Below are 26,321 nucleotides of genomic sequence, written 5' to 3'. Positions count from 1 at the left end.
ATGAGCAAAATAACCAGCTAACATCATAATGACAGGATCAAGTTCACACATAACAATATTAACCTTAAATACAAATGGGCTAAATCCTCAAATTAAAAGACACAGACTGGCAAATTGGATCAAGAGTCAAGACCCATCAGTTTGCTGTGTTCAGGAGACCCATCTCACATGCAGAGACATACATAGGTTCAAAATAAAGGGATGGAGGAAGATCTACCAAGCAAATGGAAAACAAAAAAAAGGCAGGGATTGCAATCTTAGTCTCTGATAAAACAGACTTTAAACCAACAAAGATCAAAAGAGACAAAGAAGAACATTACATAATGGTAAAGGGATCAATTCAACAAGAAGAGCTAACTAACCTCAATATATATGCACCCAATACAGGAGCACCCAGATTCATAAGGCAAGTCTTTAGAGACTTACAGAGAGACTTAGACTCCCACACATTAATAATGGGAGACTTCAACACCCCATTGTCAACATTAGACAGATCAATGAGACAGAAAGTTAACAAGGATATCCGGGAATTGAAATCAGCTCTGCACCAAGTAGACCTAATAGACATCTACAGAACTATCTACCCCAAATCAACAGAATATACATTCTTCTCAGCACCATATTGCGCTTATTCCAAAATTGATCACATAGTTGGAAGTAAAGCACTCCTTAGCAAATGTAAAAGAACAGAAATTATAACAAACTGTCTCTCAGACCACAGTGCAATCAAACTAGAACTCAGGATTAAGAAACTCAATCAAAACCACTCAACTACATGGAAACTGAACAACCTACTCCTAAATGACTACTGGGTATATAACGAAATGAAGGCAGAAATAAAGATGTTTTTTGAGACTAATGAGAACAAAGATACAACATACCAGAATCTCTGGAACACATTTAAAGTCATGTGTAGAGGGAAATTTATAGCATTAATTTTAAATGCCCACAAGAGAAAGTAGGAAAGATCTAAAATTGACACCCTAACATCACAATTAAAAGAACTAGAGAAGCAAGAGCAAACACATTCAAAAGCTAGCAGAAGGCAAGAAATAACTAAGATTAGAGCAGAACTGAAGGAGATAGAGACCCAAAAACCCTTCAAAAAATCTGTGAATCCAGGAGCTGGTTTTTTGAAAAGATCAACAAAATTGATAGACCACTAGCAAGACTAATAAAGAAGAAAAGAGAGAAGAATCAAATAGACACAATAAAAAATGATAAAGGGGATATCACCACCGATCCCACAGAAATACAAACTACCATCAGAGAATACTATAAACACCTCTAGGCAAATAAGCTAGAAAACCTAGAAGAAATGGATAAATTCCTGTACACATACACTCTCCCAAGACTAAACCAGGTAGAAGTTGAATCCCTGAATAGACCAATAACAAGCTCTGAAATTGAGGCAATAATTAATAGCCTCCCAACCAAAAAAAGTCCAGGACCAGATGAATTCACAGCCGAATTCTACCACAGGTACAAGGAGGAGCTGGTACGATTCCTTCTGAAACTATTCCAATCAATAGAAAAAGAGAGAATCCTCCCTAACTCATTTTATGAGGCCAACATCATCCTGATACCAAAGCCTGGCAGAGACACAACAATAAGAGAGAATTTTAGACCTATATCCCTAATGAACATCGATGCAAAAATCCTCAATAAAATACTGGCAAACTGAATCCAGCAGCACATCAAAAAGTTTATCCACCATGATCAAGTGGGCTTCATCCCTGGGATGCAAGGTTGGTTCAATATACACAAATTAATAAATGTTATCCAGCTTATAAACAGAACCAAAGACAAAAACCACATGATTATCTCAATAGATGCAGAAAAGGCCTTTGACAAAATTCAACAGCCCTTCATGCTAAAAACTCTCAATAAATTCGGTATTGATGGAACATATCTCAAAATAATAAGAGCTGTTTATGACAAACCCACAGCCAATATCATACTGATTGGGCAAAAACTGGAAGCATTCCCTTTGAAAACTGGCACAAGACAGGTATGCCCTCTCTCACCACTCCTATTCAACATAGTGTTGGAAGTTCTGGCCAGCACAATCAGGCAGGAGAAAGAAATAAAGGGTATCCAATTAGAAAAAGATGAAGTCAAATTGTCCCTGTTTGCAGATGACATGATTGTATATTTAGAACACCCCATCTTCTCAGCCCAAAATCTCCTTAAGCTGATAAGCAACTTCAGCAAAGTCTCAGGATACAAAATCAATGTGCAAAAATCACAAGCATTCTTATATATCAATAACAGACAAACAGAGAGCCAAATCATGAGTGAACTCCCATTCACAATTGCTTCAAAGAGAATAAAATACCTAGGAATCCAACTTACAAGGGATGTGAAGGACCTCTTCAAGGAGAACTACAAACCACTGCTCAATGAAATAAAAGAGGACACAAACAGATGGAAGAACATTCCATGCTCATGGACAGGAAGAATCAATATCGTGAAAATGGCCATACTGTCCAAGGTAATTTATAGATTCAATGCCATTCCCATTAAGCTATCAATGACTTTCTTCACAGAGTTGGAAAAAACTACTTTAAAGTTCATATGGAACCGAAAAAGAGCCCGCATTGCCAAGACAATCCCAAGCCAAAAGAAAAAAGCTCGAGGCATCACGTGACCTGACTTCAAACTATACTACAAGGCCACGGTGGCCAAAACAGAGATATAGACCAATGGAACAGAACAGAGCCCTTAGAAATAATACCACAAATCTACAACCATCTGATCTTTGACAAATCGGACCAAAAAAAACCAATGGGGAAAGGATTCCCTGTTTAATAAATGGTGCTGGGAAAACTGGCTAGCCATAAGTAGAAAGTTGAAACTGGATCCCTTCCTTATGCCTTATACAAAAATTAATTCAAGATGGATTAAAGACTTAAATGTTAGACCTAAAACCATAAAAACCCTAGAAGAAAACCTAGGCAATACCATTCAGGACATAGGCATGGGCAAGGACTTCATGTCTAAAACACCAAAAGCAATGGAAGCAAAAGCCAAAATTGAAAAATGGGACCTAATTAAACTAAAGAGCTTCTGCACAGCAAAAGAAACTACCATCAGAGTGAACAGGCAACCTACAGAATGGGAGAAAGTTTTTGCAATCTACTTATCTGACAAAGGGCTAATATCCAGAACATACAAAGAACTCAATCAAATTTACAAGAAAAAAAACAAACAACCCCATCAAAAAAGTGGGCAAAGGATAATGTGGCATATATACACCATGGAATACTATGCAGCCATAAAAAAGGATGAGTTCATGTCCTTTGTAGGGACATGAATGCAGCTGGAAACCATCATTCTCAGCAAAGTATCGCAAGAACAGCAAACCAAACACTGCACGTTCTCACTCATAGGTGGGAATTGAACAACGAGAATACTTGGACACAGGAAGGGGAATATCACACACCAGGGCCTGTTGTAAGGTGGGGGTAGGGGGGAGGGATAGCATTAGGAGATATACCTAATATAAATGATGAGTTAATGGGTGCAGCACACCAACATGGCACATGTATACATATGTAACAAACCTGCTTGCTGTGCACATGTACCCTAGAACATAAAGTATAATAAAAAAAAGAAAAAGAAAAAGAAAAAGAAAAAGAAAAAGAAATCTGGGGTTTGATGTTTTCTACCTGTTTGGAAATTTTCAGCCACCACACTTGAGCTACTGCTTCTAACTTGTTGTCTTTCTCTTTCCCTTCTGTGTCTCCAAGTTCCTTTATATTCACCCTTTGCATAAGGTTCTCTACATCTCTAATGCTATTTTCTGTACTTTCCATATATTTTGTTTGCATGCTTCAGTCTAGATATTTTCTACTGACTTTCTTCAGCTCACTAAATCTCTCTTTAACTCTGATCAATTTCCTTTTATAACCATGTACAGTCATCCCTAAGTATCCACAGGAAATTGCTTACAGGACCTCCTGTGGATAACAAAATCCACAGATGCTTAAGTTCCTTATATAAAATGGCACAGTATTTGCATATAGACTATGCACATCCTCTTGCATACTTTAAATTATCTCTTGATTACTTATAATACCTAATAAAATGTAAATGCCATGTAAATAGTCGATATGCTGCATATTTTCTTTGGATTATGTTTGTTATTGTATTGTTATTTTTTATTTTATTTTTTTCAAGTATTTTTGATCTGTGGTTGGTTGAATTCATGATGCAGAATTCATGGATATGGTGGGCCAACTGTATTGAGTTCCTATTTGCTGTTACCATATTTTTCATTTCTTTAACATCCATTAAACTCTTTTTCTTATATTAAAGTTCTTTCCTGAGGTATTTCACATTATTCTCTATTTTCTGAAATGTATAACTTATTTAAAAATACATTCTGATTATATCAATATCTAGGTCTTTGGATTTGTTTGTGTTGTTTCTATTTTCTCTTCATCTTATTTCTTGGTATGCTGGTAATTCTGATTAAATATTGAATATTATGATGAAAAATTGTAGAGGCTTTGAATAATGTCATCTTCCTCCAGAGTGGATTCATTCTTTCTTCTGGCAGACAGCAGAAAGTCAGATCAACTCAATCTAAGTTTCAGACTGTCCTGACTCAAAGCTGGTTTGCAGTCTTTGTAAGGATCATTCTACTTCTGGTTTTCTTCCATTGATCCACCTTCAGTGGATTCAACTCACAGCCTGGAGCTTCCTAAGCCCTTTCTAACTTTGCATGTCATAAACTCTAATTTTTGCTCCCTAGCAAAAAGGGATAATGTTTTCTTATGCTTTTCAGCCATCTTAATCTTGACATTTTAGCCTATTGTCTTTCTTAGATTAAGCAAGTGACTCAAGAAGAAAATGAGTTCCAAATATTAGTGTATTAGTCTTAGTTCTCTGTACCTCAACACTATCCTTTTTTTTTTAGATAGAGTCTTGCTCTGTTACCCAGGCTGGAGTGGTGCAGTGGTACTATCTCGGCTCACTGCAACCTGTGTCTCACAGGTTCAAGCAATTTTTGTGCCTCAGCCTCCCATGCAGCTGGGATTATAGGCTTGTGCCACCACACCTGGCTGCTTTGTATTTTTAGCAGAGACGGGGTTTCACCATGTTGCCCAGGCTGGGCTCAAACTTCTGGTCTTGAGGGAGCCGTCCACCTTGGACTCCCAAAGTGCTGGAATTACAGCTGTGAGCCACCATGCTTGGCCTGTCTGTCCTATATTTCGGCTTAATATCTGGCTGCTTTGGCAGCCTTAAACTTCAAGTTTTGGCTTCCCATGCTCATGAGACGGCCTAAAGCACTCCCATGTCTTAGCAACTAAACTTTGCCTTCCTTTCTAGGCCATCATCTCATGCCATGGCTCAAAAGTGCTGTAGGATATATCAACAGGCAGAATTTGAGCTCACTTCAACGAGCTTTCCTTTGGTGTATACTCTGGGTCCTTCAGTCCTTTTTGTCACAGTAGCATGCTGATGTCTACAAACAGATGTTTTGTATTTTGAAGGCTTTAAAAGTTTTTCTCAGCGGCAGCACTGGTATACTATAAGCTACAGCATCAAGAAGCAGCAGAATTCTCCCGGTCAACTTTTTAACATATAATTTTTATCAAAGGTTGCTTTCTTTCTCATATGATTATGACTAAAGTGTACCCATTTAAGTTGTTTCAAAAAAGAAAACTTGTGCTTTCAAACATGCCATAACTTCATAATTTTAGAATTTGTTTTTCTTGGATGAAATTCTCCATTTTTAATTTTGGGCCAAGGGAGATATTTTAGAACACAAAATTTATGTCAATTTGGCCTGCTGTTTTCTATATATTCCATGGTTTGTAAATATGATGAATGTGTATGCATGCATACATATATAGGAAAAGCTGAGATATCAATACAGAATAAAACTTTTCAAATAAAAATAACGCAGAGGCAGCTGCTGTTCTCTAAATAAAAGAAACAATAAGCTTGATTTTAATTTTTAATTTATTTTCATGTAATTTTATGCCTTTCAACACTTATTCTGTCATTAAATTCTCAGTTTTTATGGTTTAATGGTATATTATCTGTAGTGCAGACATTATATAGCTCGTTTTCTGTAGCTATTCATCTATATTCATAATACTTATAATTAGGAAATTGTTAGAAGACATTTTCAATAGGAAGGGAATCAAGTTGAAAATTATGTGGGAATAAGAAGGGAGAGACCAAAAACTGGATGAAATGAGTCACGTATCAAAAAGAGTAAAACAGTGTTTCCAAACTATAATGTGATCAGAAAGAACCATAATCTTTGGAAACTATGAAATTGATATTGTTAAATAAATTTTTGATCCTCCAAATTTTAAAATGTCTAGGAAAACAGATACTGTGATGAGAAACATTATAAGGTCATTAAGTTTGGGTTAATTGGTGTCTTAGCTACTGATATGATTAATTCAAAGGTTCTGAAAGTCATACAAAATTACATAATAGAGAAGAAAGCAATTTATTTTACAGGGAATCTTTTTATTCAATAGTTTTTAATTCTCCACTGAAATTCTAACTCTTTGCTATTCTTGAACATATTAAGCACAGCTATTTTAAAGTTTGTGTCTGTTATCTCTATTTATTAGAATCCTTGTAGGTTTGTTCCTATAGGGTATTTTTCTCTGGATTTTCAATCACACTGTCCTGTATTTTCATATACTGAGTAGTTTTGATTGAATGCTGGACATTGTATATGAAAAATTGAAAAGATAAATTGACTCTTGTTAATGGTATCTTCCTTCTGAAAAGAATTACATTTGCATCTGGAAATAAAAAATATATATATATTTTTGACAGAGGAACTAGCCATCCCAGGTCACATTAGTCCAATCAAACATTGAGATGATGCCAAGATAAGTTTTAGACTTTGCTAGGATTGTTTTATTTCTGGCTTACCTTGCTTCTAGGGGTATGTGGCCCTTCAGAATCCTAATTGAAAACTTGGAGAGTTTTCCAGGGACCCATTACCTACATTGCCAAGACCCAAATTCTAATTTTTATCTCTCTAGATCTGTGAGGGTTTGGTTACGCAAATCAACAAGTTGGCTTCTTAACTATCTTATTAGAAACTGGAAGAAACCCAGAAGAAAAGCAACCTGAAATGCTGGGTTCAACTTTCTAGATTTTCTAATTTTCTTGGATCTTGGCATTGTAATTCTTCATGGAAAGGTTACTTCTCCATTGCCTTCAAAGAGATTTTTAATCTTGTTCATAGTTTCAATGGGAGATTTGGTATAAAATGCCTAGGGTATCATTACTGCAATAGAACACCCTAGAATTATTTAAGTAGGAATATCAGTTATTTTTTTTTCTGCCACCTGAGAATGTGAAATTAGTTTACCCATGTCAATCATTGTAGAGAACAACCTGGATTCTATTCTACTCATTTTATTACATTGGATTTTTAAAATTAGATAAGAAAAATATGTATCTACTCTACTATACTAATATAAAATATATTAATAAAAGCAATAATTTCTCTCCTCATTTTCTCACATCCTTGACTAACCTCTGCTCCTTAAAATACCGAATCTCCAGTATGTATAACTCTATATTTACCTTTATATATACATACACAAACTTATATACATATATGTACTTTTTATAAAAGGATTATAGCATAACCATTGTGCTAATTTATTTTAATAACTTTCTATATAAATTATTCAATCTGCATTTAAAATTTGGATACAGAGTTTCATCAATTTTTAGAAGACATAGTAATTCCATCAAATAAGAACAAAATTAGATTTGTTTTCATCTTAGGGGCAAAATGCATTTTGTGTTCATTCATCTTTCATTGTTTTCTTTTATTGGTTCTAAAGGGATAAAGTTTTTATAAGACCTTGATTTGAGTGGCTTCTAGGCTCTTTGTAACATCCCATTTCAGAGACAGATGCATCTGTGAATGAGTAGCTATGCAGTATTCTTTAAAGACTGCATCATCTTAGGCAAAATGTGTTTGGTGGTTTAAGGCCAGCAGAAAAAACTACACATACAAACACTCACTATATAGATGTATATGTATTATGTATACACACATATCTGTATATACATTTAAATCTAATATAAAATATGTGTTACATAAGAAATCATATGATATACATTTATAATCAATTTTAATTCTACTTTATTCTTATATATACACATAGATACACATAAACATGCACTGTATGAAGACAAATGTTATTTTTATACATAAAATAATTACATTGTATTGTGTGAGTCTAGTATATTTTTAGAACAGATAAATAACTCTTCATCTACTTGGGAAAAGTTTTCATAGCTGAAAAGAGGATTTTAGCAGCACAACATATAAGTAGCTACTAGTACTATGTTAACAAATGTTTTTTTAAATTGCTAATGATAGCATTTATTCAATACCATATATGTCTTATGTATTTTGTTATGCACCTTGAGTATAGCATTTTATTTAATACTTAAAATATCTTTATAGATTACGTATTTTTTTTCATTTACTATTTAACAGAAGAGGAAAGTAAGACAGAGAAGGTCATTTATTTGTCCAAAATCACAGCCAGGATATTTGATACCCAAACTGTCTTTTGATTCTGAGCTCACTCCTGTCTACTCAATTATACTGTACTTCAGTTTGTTCAATTGCATTGTGTTCACATTTTCTTTTTGATCTTGCAATTTCTCAGACTTTTTTTACTTGTTTCATTTTGTACTTTTGTACAAAGTTCCACTCTATGTTGGAAAAAGGCAGGGTGAAGCAACTTCTAGTTTTTCCTTTAAGTGGAAAAAAATTCACTTGAGTGACATAAATGGTCTTATATATCAAGGGTTTCTTGAATTTCTATCATTTTAGGCTGATAAGTTTAAAAGGGTACATGATCATTCTGTAGAAGTCCTCTTATTGAAAATGGCTTCCCTAAGTATTTGGCCAGTTAAGCAGAAATTTCAATTAAAGCAGGGAATCATACAATATGATTCATACAGTAATACATACACATATATACACAATATCATGCAATGTATTCCTATATCTTACACACTTTATTTTAATGTGAACTATATACTTGTAGAGTTTCTGCCAATCAGTCAATACAGTTTGAGTTCTTATGTGGCATCAATCAAACCTCTTTTATTGCACTGATTGGAATTTGGCATCATCAGTTAGAATATTATATTTATTGTGTAGATCAAGCCCATAAGTCATTACATTCCAGATTTGGCTTATTTAAAGATGAATGACAATTTAAACACACTTGCAGAACAATTTAAAACAGGACACCTTACAATTTTCTTCCTTAAACTTAATGTTGCAGCATTTTTAGTACCCATTTTTACTGAGATTTTACTAAGCATTCAACTTAGTTTTCAGAGAAATGACAATTTTTCTGAAATGCTTTTATTTTCCTCATATTTCATCCCCTTAAAAGTAGCTGTAATAGTTTTAGGAACAAACACTATCCATCTTGTTAAGCGTGTAGCCGCATAGGTGGTAGGAGACATGAGGAGTAGATGTGTCAGAGCCAGCCTCTGATCTCTAGCATCCAGCATACCCAATACTGCATGTTACTCAAGGAGCAGAGTTTCCTTGTAAATGAATGGAGAGTCAATTAAATGGAGTATCCTTTTACTGCAGTGCCTACCTTCTTTCCATCCATTACATTTCCAAAAGTAGGACTGGGAGAGATATCCAGGGTTATAAAAATGCATTCTCTTGTTGGCCCTATGTAATGGAATGCTATTTTAATCGAGGAGTGCTACAAAATATTTTCTGGATCTTACCTAAATAATTTTTGTAAATATTTTCATTTAGTTTACTTCTCTAGCAATTGCTGAAATTGTTGATGCTGTTCCTGGAGATTGCTATCTATTTTACATTTTCTGTTTCAAAACTGTGTCTGCATTGTAGGCAGTTCTCTGGCTACCCAAGAAATTTAATATTTTATTATATCACAATTTTTCTTATTAGATATTTCATAATTCAAAGGTCAGGTCTAACAAAATGATCTTTCTGACCAAACTGGCTAGCTAAATTTAGCAACGAATTGATGGCTTTTCTATTTTACAATGTCTTGTCTGATCATTGAAATTTCCGAGTCAACCAGTTATTTTACCCTCACCTAGACATTGCCTAAGCAGGTTTATTTCACAGTCTGGTTACCAGGGTGCCTGGCTCACATAAACACATCTGGAGTTCACTTCAGATTCTTAAACTAAATATTAAAGTATGCGTTTGATCAGTGAAGTCTTATCAACCCGTTAATCTCCCCCTTTACTATAATCAGAGCTAGAGTTCTTTACAACCATTGTCATACAAGCGTGAACCTGAATCCTTTCTCCCGGTGCATTTTGTATCCATAGGAAAAAAATATAAATACACTAAAACAAATTTCCCCAAACTTTTCTTGCTTCTTTGGGTTCCAGAAGTATCAAAAGACTGGGGTGTAATTGAAATGAGCCCTGAGTGATTTGTTGCTAATGTCTTTTTAAGAAACCCATGGAAATCACAGTGACTTAAAATGAAACTCATGAATCTATTTTAAAAGTTCACATAAATCTGAGATTTGAAGTTAAACTTGAAGGTCACAGAAAACGTAAGAACTGGAAACCCTGGGGTTTCTTAGTGTGTTAGCTATTCTGATTCTGTAGTTTCTGTGATCAGGCCGACTTCTTTTGGAGCATTGCATTATGAAAGGACAGCTAGTCTGTCAGTCAACTTCTGCATACATTAGTAACATCTTAAAAATTCTTTAAGAAGTGATGGGTGAACATTTTGTGGCTTTTCATCCCTGATATATACCTTTTTCTTTTTTGGTTTCTAAATACTGACTATTATGCATTCAGGGTTTGAAAGAATATTTTCATTAAGCAGAGACTTCTTCACTCTGGTACAGGATATTGCCTTGTTCTACCATGAACATTACCCTTCCTAGCACTCCAGTCTTCTACCAGGTCCTTCTGCTGGGCACCCTCTTGGTATCATGCTCTCTTGTGGAGCATCCTGGCTCCTGGGAACCTGCCAGGGAACCTCCAGGCTGCACTGAATGTGCTCACCCATACTCTTCAACTAGGAACCTCCAAACTGATTCCTTGGAGTCCTGGTGATGATAAACCTACATGGCCACCCATGGCAAAGTGAAATAAAACATTTCTGCCCTGTTGATTACAGTGTTTGGAAAATATCACATAGCATGGCTGCAGCCAGATATATGCTAGGGTTTTAAAAGAAATTATTATTTCAGTTTCATCCCTCTCACCACTCCTCTTGTCGAGTCAGGAGACACTGTGAATGGCAGACGTCATTCAGAAGTCTAAGTGTTGTGAATGGACCAACTCATAATCCTTTGTTCTGTTAGTGCTTAAGGTCACATTCCCCCTAGGAGCCTCTTATTAATAATTGCTACTACAAATAGATTTTTGTGGCTCATATCTCATTCATCTATTCCACAAATGGAGGTTTTGTTCTATTATATTTCTATTATATTTATTTATTTTTGTTGTTCTTGTTGTACTGTTTTCATTGGTTCCAATTTCACTTAACATGAGTCTTTTATTCCCAATAAATAATCTTGGCTTTTTTTTTTTTTTTTCCTGAAATGTTCTCACTCTGTTGCCTAGGCTGCAGTGCAGTGGCATGATCACTGCAGCCTCAACCTCCCCGGTTCAAGCAGTCCTCCCACCTCAGCCTCCTGAGTAGCACACCACCATGCCCAGCTAATTTTTTGTTGTGTATGTATTTTTTTGTAAAGACAGAGTTTTGCCCTGTTGCCCAGGCTGGTCTCAAACTTCTGGGCTCAAGTGATCTGCTTGCCTCAGCCTCCTGAAGTGCTGAGATTCCAGGTGTACATCACTGTGCCCAGCCTATTCTTGGCTTTGATTGCACAAAACTCGACAGCTTACAAGACATGTCCATGTATATAAGTTCAGTGGTGAACTGAGCTTGGATTCTCTCATGGACAGCTCCTCAACCTCTACTTCAAGGCGTTTATGGAAGGCTGGGCCAACTATCTGCTAGACATTATGAGTTATATATCCCACTAAGACACAAATCTGGACACTTCCCCACTTTGCCACATTAATACTAGGTATAAAGGTTATGAATTATTACCTGATTTTTACAGTTGAGTATACTTGGCCTTAAAGAGTTTACAGAAGTTGCTCAGGGCCTCACATCCAGTGAGAGGTAGTACAGATTCCAAAGCCAGACCATATCTACTGCATCTTGTTTTTCCATTAAATCTGTGGTATGGCATAACAATGTAGCATTTCCTGGAGAAAACTCTTATAGAAAGTGGTAGGAGAAATGATCTCTATCCTCTTTGTTTACTCTCTCATTCATCAGGAAGTGATTATGTGATATTTTATAGATTTTTATTCATGGTTACTGGCTTGTAGCTCCCACAGCCCTGGTTATAATGTTGTGGCCCTTTAGCCTTCAGAAGGAGGTCTCAGGAAACAGCACGTCTTTCTCTGACCTTCTTCTGCCCTCCTTTCACCCGCCCAAGGCAGGACTCTATCTGACTGTCATCATTACATCTGAGTCTATCATTCCAAAGAGAATCCTGGCACATACCCGAGAGAAAGGCATGCTGCACATGCTGCACAGAGGGACCAAGAAGAATCTGAACACACAGGCCTCACTGGGTTTAGATCATACCCTTTTTGTCCAATCAAATTTCTACATGGTTGTCAATTATGGACAACAAATAAAATCTTTGTAAAAGGCCTAAAGGACAGGGTTCAGAGAGCTTCTGGAGAGCTGAGTACATGGAGGTTCCTAGACACACCCAGTGATATGGTTTTGCTGTGTCCCCGCCCAAATCTCATCTTGAACTGTAGCGCTCATAATCCCCACATGTCATGGGAGGGACTTGCTGGAAGGTAATTGAATCATGGGGGCGGGTTTTTCCCATGTTTCTCATGATAGTGAGTAAGTCTCATGAGATCTGATGGCTTTATAAAGGGCAGTTCCCCTACACACACGCTCTTGCCTGCTGCCATGTAAGACATGACTTTGCTCCTCCTTTGCCTTCCATTATGATTGTGAGGCCTCCCCAGCCACATGAAACTGTGAGTCCATTAAAACTCTTTTTCTTTACACAAATTATCCAGTCTCAGGTAGGTATGTCTTTATTAGCAGTGTGAGAACAGACCCAGGAAGGACATAAGAGCTCTGTACCCCTTGCCCCATACCTTACCTTATGCATTTCTTCATCTGTATCCTTTGTGATATCCTTTATAATAAAGCAATAAACATAAAACAAGTGTTACCTTGAGTTTTGTGAGTTGCTCTAGCAAGTTAGTTGAACCCAAAGAGGGGTCACAGGAACCCCAACTTGTAGCCAGTCAGAGGTTCTGGAGGCCCAAACTTGTGACTGAAGTATCTGAAGGCAGGAGGCAGTTTTGGGGACTGAGCCCTCAACCTGTGGGATCTGACAATATCTCTAAGTAGGTAGGGTCAGAACTGCATTGGAAGACACCCAGCTGGTATCTACTGCAGAACTGATTGCTTTCTTGCTGGTGGGGAGAAATCACCCATATTTTGTGGTCACAGATGTCTTCTGTGTTGATGGTTGTTGTTCTTTTGGTAAGAGAGCAGAGGAAAAATGGTTTGAGAATTTTTTCCAACAGAGTCACATTCAAATTCTCCAGATTGAAGAATCACTGGGAAACTAGACTTCTTTGCTTTTCTTCCAGCTTCTCACAGAGAAGTTTGTTTCTTTGTTTTACTGTTAAGAAAATAGTTGTTTTCACATTACTTTTTAGTTTGTTTGAAACCTGTTGGCACCGCATTTTAAAGTGCCATCTAAAAGTGTTCAGTCATAATGAGAGAGAAACTTTTCTTAGACTTATAGAATGTGGGATCTAAGAAACACATACTCCACTTCCCCATTTCATGCTCTAATCTCACCAACCACTAGACTGGCATGCTTTCCTAGAGACACAACAGACCACTCTCCATAGCCTAAAACAAGCTACTGTATCTTCACAGCATTTCCCATTGTACCAAACTTGTTCCCTTGTTGAGCACAAAGCTTTTGATCCTAACCGAGCCTTCCAAGAGGATATGAAAATGTCTCCCATTTCTCCCACACAGAGAGCATTCAGAAACGCTCATGACCCTTCCAATACAATAAAAATAAACCTTATTTCTTTCTTATTTTTAATTTTATGGACCACTTAAAAATCGTGTTCGAAATGCCCTCTGAGGTAAGGGAAATTAATTGTTTACAGGAAAGGAAGATGAGGTTCAGCTAAAATAAAGGAAAAATCAAGATTCTTCTGGCTCATTTGTTGGGACTCTTTTCTCCAAACCTCCCTCCATTTCTAGGTGAACTGTTCCCATTTTTTGTCAGTTGTTCCTCCTATAAGCCTGTGTCAATGTCCACTCAGCATCTCAGGCCCTGTCCCAGCTTATGATAATGTTCACAGTGCTCAGGACTGAAATTAGGGACCACAGCTATTTTTGATCAGTACAGATGGATTATGCTCTCCAAGAAAGACTGTGCTGATAAACTTACAATTGCTCAAGTAAGATCAGTGCGGAAACCATGTAAGGTGAAAAAAAAAAAAAACCTCAGCAGAACACTGTAGAGGGCTACGTTAAAGGAATTTTCTAAGGATGAAATTGTTACATAGTAAAAAATATTATTTCAACCATTTTCTTTTGCATGCATTGTTTTCCATCCTACCTTACAAAGGTATTCATACCCATTATATTTCCATTTCCCAAAGTTCCCAAACCATTCAGAAGATAGAATTGTAGGAGTCTCTCATGTGCATCCCCATTTCCATTGCCATCACCCTAGTTGGGTCCTTGATGCCTATCCTGGCTGTTTGAAATATCCTCCTTATTGTTCATAATCACTCTCATTACTCCCTCTTGCAGATTCATAATCCACATTGCTTCCAGGGTTATCGTTTTTAAGCCTAAAGGGACTATGTTAGTCAGGGTTCTCTAGAGGGACAGAATGAATAGGATAGATGTATATATAAAGGGGAGTTTATTCAGGAGTTTTAACTCACATGATCACAAGATCCCACAACAGGCCAGCTGCAGGCTGAGGAGCAAGGAAGCCAGTCAGAGTCCAAAGCTGAAAACTTGGAATCCAATGTCTGAGGGTAGGAAGCATCCATCATGTGAGAAAGATATAGGCTGGGAGGCTAAGTCAGTCTGGTTAATTCACAGTCTTCGGCCTGCTTTATTCTGGCCACACTGGCAGCTGATTAGATTGTGCCCACCCAGGTTGAAGGTGGGTCTGCCTTTTCCAGTCCAGTGACTTAAATGCTAATCTCCTTTGGCAACCCCTTCACAGACACACCCAGAAACAATACTTTGCATCATTCAGTCCAATCAAGTTGACACTCAGTATTAACCATCACAGGAACTAAGTTTATTTCCTACCCAAAACTTTCCAATAGTCTCCCATTATGTGAAAAATAACATACAGCTTCTCAGGCTTCCAACTCAACTTTTACAATTTTCCCCAAACTCCCAAAAGACCTTCACTAATACATTCTTAATTCTATGAGACTAGAAACGGTACTTGCTGTTCTCCAATGACAGCTTGTATATTTCCTGCTTCTGTGTCCTGAAGCACACTGGTCTTCCCGTCTTTCTAGGATTCTAATTGCTTCTTAGCTACCTTCCAGAATCTTCCCGTTTTTCAAAGGCTTATTAAAATCTAACCTCCTCTGAAAAGCCTTTCTGTGGTCTTCATTTTTCTTAACTTCTTTTCAACTCTATTATACATTTATCAGAGTCCACTACTATTAATTATTTATGTATTTGGCTTGCCTGATACACTGCAATTCCTGGAGAAGAACATTCACTGCACCTTGAAAGGTTTTATGGATTGAATTGAATTCCAACTGATGTTAGCATATTCACATATTTATTTATTCATCATGCATTTCCTCAGCATATGTTTATTGAATGACTACTACATGCCAACTGAGAGAATTCCAAGCCTAGTAGGCAAGATCGGCACAAATACTTCTAAGTAGAATTCAATGTAGAAGAATGACACAATCGAGATACAGCAAAGAGCTGGTGATCTGCCATACCTCAGCTTTATGTTGTGCTTCTTCAGTGCCCTTTTTATTCTTTCTGCTTCTATTTCTCTTGATGGTGAGGTTTTGGTCTCTTGTAGGCTCTATCTGAACTGTTATTGGAAAGTCATATAAAACATGATGTCATCCAGTACTGTTTCGTTCTTGTCACAGTGTTCTAGTCCTAGTTTTCTTTTCCTTTTTGTCTATAATAATAATTATGAATTCCTTCAGCATTTTCTGCCTTTTTTTGCTTGCTTCAGAGTTAAAGAAAGTCTGGTAGTTTTCTTCCTCCTAAAGGTCAACAAACAAGACATTAGAATTTTAAGTTTCTTTTCTGTTATTAATAATAAGTGAGGTCAGAGAGAAAAAGTGTTAATACAAGAAGAAAATGCAAAGATCCAGTGACTCTTACAAAGGTCATTAAATCTTAGCCTTTGATTCATAGTTCCTGGACTTCAGCTGGGAGAATATTTAATTGCATAAAACGCTTTTGTTCTAATGGATATTTATTTTTATTATGGTAAAATACACATAACTTTTCAGTGAATGGTTTTGTGGCATTAAGTACATTTACATTGTTGTGAACCCTCACCACCATCCCTTTCTAGAACTTTTTCTTTCCCAAGTGAAGATCTATACCTACTAAAAACTAACTCCACATTCCTCCCTTCCTATCCCACACTTTCCAACACCTAGAAACCACCATTCTACTTTCTGTCTCTGAATTTGACTACTTTAGTTATTTTGGACAAGTAGAATCATGCAATATTTGTCTTTTTGTGTGACTGGCTTATTTCACGTAAAATAATGTCCTCAAGATTCACCCAGGTTGTAGTGTGTGTCAAGTTTTTTTTCTTTTTCAGGCTGAAAAATATTCCCTATATTTATACAGCACATTTTGCTTACCCATTCATCTATTAATGGACATTTAGCTTTCTTCTACTTTTTAGCTATTGTGAATTATGCTGCTGTAAACACGAGTGCATAAATATCTGAGTCCTTGCTTTCAGTTCTTTTGGGTATATATCCAGAAATAGAATTCCTGGATTGTATGGTAATTATAGGTTTAATGTTTTTAAGGAATCACCATCCCTTTTTTCAAGTGCATACATCATTTATATTTTCATCAGCAATGCACATGAATTCAAATTTCTCCACACCTTTGCCAACACTTAGTTTTCTTTCTCTTTCTTTTTAAGATAACCATCCTAACAAGTATAGAGTGTTCTCTCATTGTGTCACCATGGATATTTCTGATGGTGACACTCACCAAATCTTATTCCTTCTTCAGACTTTTACTTTTTTTTATGGAAGAGCATGTTAACACTTTCCTCTATGAAGTCTTATTTTCCCAGAATGTCGTTGTAAAGGGTCATGTAAGGAAAAATAGTAGATACTTTTTATGGAAAGAAATTTATTTAGATTTGTGAAAGCTCCATACTGATGATAACCATCACAGTGGGCCCCTTCCCCCTCAGCAAGGTCTCCATAGGAAATTTCCTCATACCTCTATCATCACATTTGACATCAGCTCAGACATGGACCTACCCAGCAGCAATAATCCATCTATTTTCATCCAATCATTCATCAATTCATCCCTCCATGCATTCATTCAACAATTAATTATTGTACTCCTATGTTCTGTTTAAACCTAGCAATTCTTTCTAGTCTTTTTATTATTTACAATAACTAAGGAAGTATATTAATGAAATACTTTGGCTATTTCCTTCTCATTGAGTATCCAGGCTAGTTCTCTGGACATCTTTTCTGGGCAAGATAAAGAGACAAATCACGGTGCTTTTTAGAAATGAAATGTTCACCTCATCTATGGCTCACATAGGCATTTCAAAGTGGGACCTAATGCTTTTAGAAACTATATTTACACAGCATAAAATAGGAACTCGTATTCCACTTAGAGTAAAAACTATCCATGCCTTTCTTACGTGGTAAATAACATATTGTGAGTTAAGGATGCCTAATAGACACTAAATAATGTAATACATGAGAAAGGAAACTATGATTGGCAAGTCCAATTACCTGGGTCTTGCAATATGTTTTTTTAATTGACCTTCATATCGTTACAGTAATGATTTTTGTTTTTCTCATTCTTTTCTTTTCTTCTTTTTGAATAAGAAGAAACAAGATTGACAATGAGAATTGTCACATGCAGCATTTTGTTGTTGTTGTTGTTGTTAGATGTCAGAGTTATAACTAAATAAAAATTGAAGTAATTTTGCATCAAATGTTTCCCAGATAAATCCAGGGATTTCCACCACACTTTGTTCTTAGGAAATCATCACCATATCTCATTGTAGAAGTATTTCCATGTGTAATTAATTTAAATATAACATAAAAGAAACAGAATCAAGATGAAACAGACAATAATCTTCCACTCAAACATATTCAACCACAAACCAAAGTCATATTTTGGATTGTGTCCTCATTTTGATGATCACAGGATTTATCTTATTTGTGGTTTACTTGGGCTATTTTCAATGCCTGGAGAGACACGATGTACACTGTAGAATAATGCAATAAAATAATTGAGCATATTTTCCTCGTCTCTGGGAATATTTATACTTGTACACACACAGTTACATTAAAAGGGCTAGAATGCAGCAAGCTCAGCTGTAAGTTATTACCATGATGGTGCTGGCGTGCTAGGGCTGCTGTCACACTGAGATGCAAACTGGGTGTTCCAGTGGGATGGATTATCCTAGAGTCCGCTAAGAAGTCAATGCATCTCATGGAGAGAAAATCTGTTGGGCTTAAAAGAAAAATGCCTGTGGAAAAACACAAACTAACATCTAATCCTTTGCCAGCAGAAGTTTTTAAGGGTAGTGAAAAATTAGTGACAGACAGAAATGTTCTTCTGAGTCTAGAATCAGAACAAATCCAGCTGTGGTCATTCTACTGGATCTCAGCAAAACAAACTTGGTTGCTTACATTTGTTCTGACCTCTTACAGAAAAAAAGATTCAAAATCGGGTACTTTCAACTGAGAAAACTTGGTTAAATGAAACGAAATAAGTTTAGATACAGGATGTTAGCTTGAGGCAAGTACAATATGATTTGAGAGTCAGAGTTTGGAATCAGGAGCCTCAAATCAGACCAGATGATTTTTAAGACGACACTAGCAACTCAAAAATGCAAATAAGAATCAGGAATAGGACCCCATAGACTTTTAGGGGGAGTCAGGACATTCTCAATGCACTGGTTTCTATTCAAGTTATCAATTGACCCTGACACTAAATAGGAGTGTTTTGTGCTATATTTGCCTTATGGCAAACAGGCTTGAGCTGATTTTGTTCTCTATGAGAAGTGGCTATGAGTTTTCATCAAGAGTGCAAAGGAAAAAGTTAGTTTGAGGGAAATAATCAAAAGACCAAGTTCTGAATTCTAGAACATTGGTCTGATCTAGAGTCAGAAGACCAAAGTCTGATTTCTAGTTTCTTCACTTACCAGGGTTATTTTGGAAATGTCATTTCATCTCCCCTAGTTTTCTTTTTCCTGAGAAAATGAGAATGTTTTCTGTCATCTTCATCTGAGGACAATGTGCAAATGTTTGGTAAACTCTTGTCAAGGATTATCATTATTTTAAAACTGAATTCCTTTCTCAGTGATAATTAAGTAAACTATGAGAAAAATAGTTCTTAATATGAGAACTATGTAAAACTTTTTTTGTGTACAGTTGAGTTGGAAGTGTGTTTTGGAGGACTCAATGTCTGGTGGCTGTAACTGGTTTGTTTCCAACATATGATACACTCATGTGCTAGGTTTATGTATTAGGGTAGTGCTAACCACCATACCACATAAAAAGCTAAAATTGCAATTCTTTAATACAATAGGAGTGTATTTCTTGCACATATAAAATAGGTATTCTTGATTGGTGGGCTGTTCTTCAAGTGGTGATTCAAGAACTTGGGTTTTTTGTTGTTGTTGTTGTTTGCTTTATTATCTTTAACACATAGCTTCCTACGTAGCTATGTATACAAGCCACTGGATAGAGAAGGAACCTAGTGTATATGGTGTGGAAGGCTGTTTATGAGCCAGCTCTGAAAGTGGCACACATCCCTTCTGTTTAATTTCATTGGCTGGAACTCAGGCTCACAACCATGTCTCTTTGCAAGGAAGGCTAGAGAAGACGCTTGATTTTTGTGCCTGAGGAGAAGATGAAATGGGATTAGTAAGCAGCCAGCTAGTATCTGCTAAAATTTTGGGTCAGAACAACAACTCATGAAGTATCTGGACTGTAATACAGGTAAATTGATTATTTTAAATGAAGTATCAGTTAATGAGAATAAAAAGACCAGGCTTTTCACGAATCCCCAGAGGGCATTCAGGAACGCCGTGTTCAGCAGTAGTGGATATGCGTATGCTTGTGTGAGGCATTGGCAGAGCGTAATCCCAATTCAGGTGTAATGTTTTCCCTTTTGTCTTCTCATAGGAGCTGACTAAGTTGGCTTGGCTGTACATAGGAGGAAGACCCTGATCCCTAGCGCTCAACACAAAAACGCTTCAATAATCCCCTGAGATTGTTTTACCTTGCAACACTCTCTGGAAAATTGTTGTTCCAGGAATGTAATGAAAAGATCTGTAAGAGAGTACAGCCCCTGTTGATTGACTTGTCTTGGTAAGCTTTCCTAGTTCTTTTGGGAAAAAAAAAAAATGTGAACCATACAACCATTTATATGTGGACAGCAATCTCCTGGTCTAGCTTTCAAGCAGAAGGGATTTCATGGTCAAGGGCTAGCCTCAGAAAATAAGCCTTGTTAATGAATATATAATTCTATAGTTCCTGAAGGTATGTGCATATAAGAACTCATGATGTGAAAGGACCATGAACTGAGGGAAACTGACCCATTGGGTTGATAGTGGGCACAAGAATGAAAGGCATTCAGCCATTGAATTACAAGCACCTCCAAGTACCACATAATTGCATTTCAACCAGGATTTTTATAAACAAATATAACAATGTTGACTTTGGATTTGTTAGCTTCAGGCTCCCACACATTTTTATTCCTCATGACTATTTTATTTTTCAAAAGAAAAGAAACCCCCCATATATGTGGTCAGAGAATAATTCTATGCACTGGGAACTTTTCAAATAAATTTACTACTCATGCTCAGTGAATGACCTTCACTTAGCAGCAGTATGTAAACCTTGGAAAAAATTGAAGCCAACATAAAATTATCCAAAAATTCCAGATTTCTAGCTCCATGGCCCCTATAAGAAATTCTGAATCAGTAAGTATGAGATCTGGGAATGTGAATTTTAATACAAACCTCATACAAAATAATTCCTTCTACTTTGGGAAATACAGATTTGGTGATTTAATATCATTTGCTCATGTTTGTGTAAAGTATACACAAAGAGATTTCTGTATCTCTTAACATGACAAACTATCACATGATTATCATCGTCAAGTGAATATTTGCTCCTATTTTTTATTTTAGGAAGTCAGCAAGGGTACAATAGATTTGGATCAAACAGGTAATTTAACTTGTGGGCATTGTAAGAGATATGCTGATATCACTCCAGCTATTTAGCATCTACTATTTTCCACTAAAGTGTACTGTACCAGACACTTCATATTCATGTCTCAAAAAAACCAAGAGAGGTGGCTATCATTGAGTCAATCTTATAGTTGAGAAAACTGCAATACAAAGGGGTTAAATTGTATTTCCATTGGCATTGCAATAAAGGAATACCTGAGACTGGGTAATTAATAAAGAAAAAAGGTTTAATTGGCTCAGGGTCCTGCAGGGTGTACAGGAAGTGTGATGCCAGCATCTGCTTCTGATGAGGACTCAGGAAACTTACAATCATTGCAGAGGGCAAAGGGGAGCAGGCATATCACATGTTGAGAGTGGGAGAATGGGAGGGGTGAGGTCCCAAACCTTTAAGCAACTAGATCTCACTTGAACTTAATGAGCAATAACTCACTCATCACCAAAGGAATGGGGCTAGGCCATTCATGAGTGATCCACTCCCACAATCCAACCACCTCCCGCCAGGCCCCACCTGTAACACTGGGACTCCCATTTCATTCCCTCCCTGGCCCCTCAAATCTCATGTCTTTCTCACATTTCAAAATACAATCATGCCTTCACAAAAGTCCCCTGAGATCTTAACTCATTCCAGTATTAACTCAAAAGTCCCAATTCCCTGGTTCCAATTCCAAAGTCTCACCTGGAGATAAGTTCCTTCCACATATGAGCCTGTGAGATAAAAAACAAGTTATTTATTCCCAAAAGACAATGGTGGAACTGGCATTGGGTGTACACTTCCATTCTAAAAGGGAGAAATTGGCCAGAAGAAAAGGGGTACAGGCCTCATGCAAGTCTGAACCCATCAGGGCAGTCATTAAATATTAAAACTCCAAAATAACCCCCTTAGACTCCATCTCCCATTATCTTGGGCACACTGGTGCAAGGGCTGGGCTCCCGAGGCATTGGGAGCTTCACCCCTGTGGCCTTGCAGGGTACACCCTCTGCGGCTGGTCTCATGGGCTGGAGTTGGGTGCCTGCAGATTTTCTAGGCTCAGGATGCAAGCTGCCAGTGAATCTATCATTTTGGGGTCTGGAGGGCAGTAGATCCCCTTCCCAGAGCTCCACTAGGCAGTGCCCTTGTGGGAACTCTGTGTGTGGGTGCTAACTCATTTCCCCTTGACATTGCCTTAGTAGTTTCTCTGTGCGGGCCTGCCCCTGTTGCAGACTTCTACCTGGGCACCCAGGCTTTTCCATACATCCTGTGAAATCTAGGGAGAATCTGCCAAGCCTCCTTCACACTTACGTTCTGTGTGCCCACAGACTTAACATCACGTGGAAACCACCAAGGCTTGTGGTGGTTTGCACTCTCCAAAGCAGCAGCTTGAGCTATACTTGGGAGCACTTTGAGCCAGGCTGGAGCCAGAGCAGCCCAGATGCTGGGAGCAGTGTCCTGTCTTCACAAGCAACAGAGCCCTGTGTTTGAGCCCTGAAATCATTCTTTCCTTCTAGACCTCTGGCCCTGGGATGGGAGGGGCTATCTCCAAGATCTCTGTAGTGCTTCCAAGAACTTCCTCCTATTGCCTTGGCTATTAGCACTTTGTTCCTTTTAGTCATGCTAATCTCTCTAGCAAGTGGTTGCTTTACACCGTACTTGAATTTCTCTTTTAAAATGCTTTTTTTTGTTCTCCGCCACATGGCCAGATTGTGAATTTTCTAAACTTTTATGCTCTGTTTCCCTTTTAAATAAAAGCTCCAACTTTAAGTCATTTTTTTTTTTAGTTCATTGTCTAATCGTAGACTGTTAGAAGCAGCCATGCCACATCTTGAAAGATTTGCTGCTTAGAAATTTCTTCTGCCAGATACCCCAGGTCATTACTCCTAAGTTCAAACTTCCACAGATCCCTAGGTCATACACACAATGCAGCCAAGTGTTTTGCTAAGGTATAGGATGGGTAAACTTTACAGTGAAGGTCATCAGCTTGGCCTTCACTGTCCAAATTCCCATCAGCATTTCGGTCACAACCACTTAACAAGTCTCTAAGAAGTGATAAACTTTCCCTCATCTTCCTGTCTTCTTTTGAGCTCTTCAAACTCTTCCAACCTTTTCTCATTACCCAGTTCAAAATCTGCTTCCACATTTTCAGGTATCTTTATAGCAATATCCCACTTCTCGGTATGAATTTTCTGTATTAGTGTATGCGTGCTGCTGCAAAGGAGTATTTGAAACTGGGTAATTTAAAAAGAAGTTTAATTGGCTCAGGATTCTGCAGAGCACATAGGAACCATGGTGCCAGCATGCTTCTAGTAAGAGGCTCAGGAAGCTTACAATCATGGCAGAAAGTGAACAGGGAACAGATGCATTCCATGGTGAGAGTAGGAGCAAGAGAGTGAGAAATGAGGAGGTCCCAGGCTTTTAAACAGTCAGATCTCTTGTGAACTAACTGAGCAAAAACTCACTTATTACCAAGGGGATGATGTTAAATGATTTATGAGTGATCTGCCCTCATAACCCAATCGCCTCCCACTGGGACCTCCCTCCAGCATTGGGAATCACATTTCAACATAAGATTTGGAAGGGACAAACCTCCAAACTATATCACTTGCTAAAGTTTGATAGTAAGTGGCAGAGTCTAGATTTGTATCCTACTGTTTGATTCTGGTTCTCTGCCTTTTCATTTGCTCTAGATCAAACCAGAGCTTCTGGCTGGGATACTGGTATCTCGAGTGAGTCATGGCAGGAGATACATGCTGGAGCTGAGGACGTAGTAGAGACAGCAGAAAAGGTAGGAGACAGCAAGAGGAGAGCAGCCTACAGATGAGAAGACAAGTAATTTACCCTGAAGTTCTGGGACTGCTGTAGGTCACAGGAAAAATCCTTCTGAGAGATTTTGATTTTAGGTTTTGATTGTACTTCTGTTTCTATGAATGATAGAAGAAGAAGCCTATGAAGTATACATTTTCATAGTATTTTATAGATGAGAATCAGTGTTTTTAAGCTATTAACTGAGTCACCTAATTAGTTAATGAAAGAGTTGGGATTACAACCCAAGTGTGTTTGATCTCAGAGACCATGCTTTCTAATTCACAAATACTCTTTCCCTAGTAGAATCCATACCAGTGTTTTCCAAACTTGTTTATTCTGTGAGATAAACAAAAGTAAAATTAGAGTACGATTTGCAATAAAAGTAGTTGTTGTTGGTGAATTAGAGGCAAGAGTCAGAAAGACCATGTAATTGAATATGTGAAGCAACAGGGGTTTTTGCTAATGGGCTGTGTTCTTGTGAAGGTAAGGAAAGAGAAAATAATGAGGACTAAGAAACGGATAAGGCAAGGAAAAGACAATAATGGAAGCCAAAACGAGGTGAAAGGAAAAACAGACCATTTGTTATATTTTGCTTTATTACCACCACCATTCTTAGGCATCAGAACATTTTTTAAAAATCATGGCAGTAACTTCTTGAAGTAATATTGATAAAACTTGCTTCCAAATATTTATATATTTGTAAATAAAAAGCATAATCAGAATTCAGTGGTCCCTTTTTAATGTCACAAGTAGTGCAATGTTAACAAGCTAGACTGCACGATATCCTGTTTAAGTGTGTGTCTGTGCATGAGTGGGGCAGGGACGGGATCTTTGTGGTGTCATATTTACCTATCAGTATGAATGTAGGAAGTAAATTCTGAATTGAGAAAATCATCATATTGCAACTGTATCTAATTTATGTGAATTAATAATAAGGGCATAAATCTTACTACTTATTCTAGTTCATAAGGAGCTGGTGAAGCAGTCCTTTGTAATGAAATAATTACTTTTTCAAGGCAGGAAGATAGTAGTAATTTGATAGGTGAATGATTTCCCAATATATAAAAATCAAATCCAAGGGAATTTCTAAAGCCAAATACATATTATTTTTGATTTTTGTACCACTTCAGATAATTTGTATCCATAGCCTTTAAGCAGAATTTAAAAAATCAAAAGTTGACGGTAAGAAGATCTCCAGGGATAGGATTTAATGTGATTTTTGTCTGCACATTGTTATTTTCTGATTGTTCTACAATTAACACAGGTTAGTAAACAAATTAAAGGAGATAATTGTTGATAAACAGATAGAGCCAATTCTCAAATTCTGAATAAGCCTAATTCATTGGCAAATATGTTGATTGTAGATAAGACCACGTTTTTAGATAAAGATGACAATTTAAATTCTGTTTTGATTTGAGGTCAGCTCACAAAGACCTCTGAAACTTTCATTTAGTTTAGCTTCAGCACTGATAAGAGAAACTGAAATTTACTGTCTTCTCTCTTATTATGTGATGCCTAAGACAGGAAAAAGAAAGAGCTCCCTTAACTCTTCTTGGACTTAAAAAAAAAAAAAATAGCTTCACTGAACTTTAATTGACACGCAGTAAACTGCACAAGCTTAAAATGTGCAATTTAACAAGTTTGACTTATCCTGTAATAAGTTCTAACGAAAAATTTGAATTAAGCCAAAGCTATTCTCGTGTTCTATTTCCTTATACTGTCCCCTCTACCATGCACATTGCAAAACATGTTTGTTAGAATGTCGATAAAATAGACTGTGGAGACTAGTCTCAAAAATGACAATTACTGGTGATTTAGTGTCTATGAGAAAAATATATTCTAAATTCTTAGACATTGATTTACAAAATTATTTTTAACACAGCTTACTTGGGAAATGAAGACTAGCCAGCATTCACCAGTGTTGATAATCATCGTAACTGGTACATTTGGTCTTCTCACTTATTCTGAATATCACATAT

The 26,321-nt window shown here is 37.0% G+C and overlaps 1 long non-coding RNA gene across 1 annotated transcript in view; it reads left to right on the top strand.

Moving 5' to 3' along the window:
* The window catches only part of LOC108582447, a 57,822-nt gene extending 31,871 nt beyond the window's left edge, over window positions 1–25,951 (top strand). Inside the window, exons 2-3 of the long non-coding RNA XR_001895973.3 lie at window positions 20,494–20,679; window positions 24,225–25,951. This is a non-coding gene — a long non-coding RNA (uncharacterized LOC108582447). The remainder of the gene's footprint in view (window positions 1–20,493; window positions 20,680–24,224) is intronic.
* The last annotated feature ends 370 nt before the right edge of the window (window positions 25,952–26,321 follow it).

The sequence above is a fragment of the Papio anubis genome, chromosome 13 (genome assembly GCF_008728515.1).
Source record: "Papio anubis isolate 15944 chromosome 13, Panubis1.0, whole genome shotgun sequence".
Lineage (NCBI taxonomy): Eukaryota > Metazoa > Chordata > Mammalia > Primates > Cercopithecidae > Papio > Papio anubis.
The sequence above is the reverse complement of the archived record's forward strand: the minus strand, read 5'-3'. Positions and strand labels throughout refer to the sequence as shown.